At 35.3% G+C, this 3,285-nt stretch overlaps 1 protein-coding gene across 4 annotated transcripts in view; it reads left to right on the top strand.

Annotated features, from left to right (window-relative positions):
* Window positions 1-2,382: 2,382 nt before the first annotated feature.
* Window positions 2,383-3,285, top strand: part of LOC118735465 (general transcriptional corepressor trfA) — a 36,935-nt gene continuing 36,032 nt past the window's right edge. Inside the window, exon 1 of one of the 4 annotated variants that reach the window (XM_036465229.1) lies at window positions 2,383-2,463. The gene's annotated coding sequence lies outside the window, so the exon portion shown is untranslated. Of the gene's footprint in view, window positions 2,464-2,509; window positions 2,889-3,285 lie in introns of those variants that run through there. The other 3 variants (XM_036465228.1, XM_036465227.1, XM_036465230.1) reach the window with 3 other exon arrangements.

The raw sequence follows: 3,285 nt of genomic DNA on the forward strand, positions 1-3,285 counted from the left end.
AGTAGTTAAAGCGTGAAAGCGTAACAAACCGACAAACTCACTTTCGAATTTATAATAGCAGCATTCTTTTGCAACCGAGCTGCAAAAGAACACTCGCTCATATGACGAGATACATGCAAAGCAACAACACAAACTCGGCTATTTATTCGCGTTCAGCCAAGTCGGTTAAAAATACGAGACCTGAAGGGTGTTTCCTTATATACATGACTCATATTTTATAATATTCATTTTCATTGGTTGTTGTATCTAAATCCCGTTAAACTAATCACATATTTCTCGGCAAAAACCAACAGGATTGCTTAAGTAGCAAAACGGAAGTTTTACCCGAGCTGAGCGTTATTTTTTCGCTCGCTTAACTTTCGTTAAGTCAAAGATTTTGTAGTAAGGACACTTTATTCACCAAAAAATAACTTTCACAGACAAAGTCACAACAGCCAGAACGAATTAACACATATGGAAGATAAAAAGTGTGAAAAGGAATTGATATATATTCTACTATGCCATTATTGATACAAAAATATGAGCATTTTAATTATGTGAGTTTTTCTCGTTTTGGTTGACTACTTCTCGGATTTGCCCATATACGCTATGCATGAATAAACCTCTCCTTTTTATTTTCAAGGAATAATACTCTTAACACAGTGCTAAATATATATAAGTAAAAAAGGAATACACCCGAAACATAACATAATGGAAGTTATAGGTGGGTCGAATACTTGTGCCGGTTCGAGGTCAAATGCTTTTAGAAATTCAACTAAAATTAATTTAATTGAAATTCTAACAGCATTTGAACTCGAGCCGGCACAACACTCAGAAAAAAGCATTTCCTTAAATCAAGAAAACAATATCCTCATTTTCGAGTTACTGTTTTTTCCTTAGTAATACGAAAAATTTACACAATTTCAGAAATTTTTCCTTAATTTAAAAATAGGGCGTCATTAATTTGAAGAAGTAAATTTACTCAATATAAGTAATAATTTCATCAATATAAGTAATAATTTCCTTTAAAAATTTTGAATTTTGTCAGTGCTGTTAAGACAAAGTTAATTGCTTTCCTGGCAAATATCGGCAGTGGCGTCGCGTGAAGACTACTTCTTTAGATTCTGAGATCGCAGGTTCGAATCCAGTTGTAGGTGGCTAGAGTAAGGTAAGTCAATTATTTTAATTTAAATATACAAATTGTAAAAATAATTTCATATATGGAAAAACTTAAATACTCAATTAACATAAAAAATCAATTAAATATATTTTTTTAAATACAATTTAAAAAATTACAATTAAAAAAAAATATAAAAATAATAATTTTCTGCTCTGGGACTCGAGCCTTGCATCCCTCGACTACGAATCCCAGAGCTTAGCTGTGTCAGCCATTGTCACTGTTTGAGCGCCGCGAGCAAAATGACATACTTATTCCTTTCACGGGTGGCAAGTAAATTTTTCCTAAAAATTAAGGAATTGTGTTTTCCTTAAACTGAGTCAAATCGTTTATTCATATTAAGGCAGCCATGTCATTGGAGCCATTTCAAGGTAATATTTCCTTAGAATACTATACTTTTTTCCTAGCATCGAGGATTTTTTTTTTTCTGAGTGAACTAACAAATTAGTAAATAGGTTGTCCAAACCATCATCATAAAGAAAATATGTATAAAATAGGTCGATCTTCCACAAATCTAAAGTAGGGCGTCCTTGAGCCATTTTCTGAGATAGGGCGTTTTCGAACCGGCTGCTGAGATGGGTCGATCTTCCACTCAGCCGTCGAAATGGTGTGACAAAAGACATATGGTCTCAAAAAGACATACCTTACTTAAAGAATCCCATTTGTACTGAAATGATTTCAGTGAAATCCACTTATTAAAATTTATTTAATAGTTTGCTCGCTGATAAGCAATTTTTGTGGTTACCGGGGCGTATGATGAACGCGATTATAGGCAACCTTTGCCTAAATTCTTGCGACCGCTCTGACACATGTAGTGACTGCGTCACTGCGTCACTGCGACAACTGAAGCTGACTCTCGTCCACAAGTGGTGCTGGACACCGATTATGGCATTCACAGGACGGGAGTGTGGGAGTGTTCGGATTTTGGGCTTATTGTAGAACTCTTTTCAGCACAACATTCTAGGGTCTAGGGTAAAGTATCTTGCCCATTTAATTTGCGGTTCAAATTTTTAATATTTACAAAACACTGTGCCCTGCTAGCGCGTCACTGCGTGGTATCTCAGACGCTTCTTCGCTTGATCACAATCTTGACGTTGTGTTGACTATGTGGCGCGCTCCGGTGGGCAGCAAGCAATATAGCTAACTTTGACTACACATAAATGAGCTACATACATAGTACTACTTGGTTGGCTGGTTGGCTAAGTTGCTGATGTCAACCACAAGGAGAGAATAAATGACGGCAATGTACTACGATTATTGTGTTGATGAACAACTACAAATTTTGCTACTTTCAATTAATACAAACTGTATGTATGGATGTATGTATGTACCTGTATGTATGTATGTATGTAGGTATTGTGTATGCGCGTGTATTCGAATTGTAGAAGAGCAACAGCTACTCAGAAGACTACACGTACTCATACCCGGCGGTACAAACACCTTACATGCTCGCAAAGCGACGGCAACGAAAAAACGCTTTATTTTTTTTTTTTCAAGTGAACAACTAGCGAACGAGTCTTACCTTTTGTATAGAAAAATTTAGTATAAGTGGCGGCGGACGTGAATTTCAATGCTGTTTTTCTTTTGAAACGTTAGTTAAACGAATTATAGCGATATCGGTTACGGGTTCCACATTTACGGGAGTGAATTTAACCTTACGAAGTTCGTACATCATCGGGGAAAATCCAATCTAAAGAAAGTGCAAAATTAGTTTTACAAAGGTAAAATATCTGTACGTACATATGTACATCTGTATGAACAAGTGTGTGCAAATTTATTTGAAAATTAAAAAAATTAAAAAAAAAAAAATGATTATAATATCCAATAATGGAAATAAAGGATGAGTTGGCTGCAAAGAAAACCAAACATAACTGCAATAATTTCGCAATTTCAACGTGTCTTGTTTCGATTTCCTTAGGTGACTTCTTTGAAAGTGAACTGCACGAAATTCGCAAGCATTCCATTGGCGAATTTAATGCAAATGAGCTGTCCGGATGATATATATGTATATATGTATGTATGTATGTGTGTGCATATGAATTTTTTTCTTACTATCCTCAATATAGTTCACGTGAGGGTTTGCTGTAATCAGCAATTGCGATATCTGGGTAGGTATACAAAAAAATATT

Source organism: Rhagoletis pomonella, unplaced genomic scaffold, assembly GCF_013731165.1.
Source record: "Rhagoletis pomonella isolate Grant_MI unplaced genomic scaffold, Rhpom_1.0 Rhpom_scaffold_00003, whole genome shotgun sequence".
Taxonomy (NCBI): Eukaryota; Metazoa; Arthropoda; class Insecta; order Diptera; family Tephritidae; genus Rhagoletis; species Rhagoletis pomonella.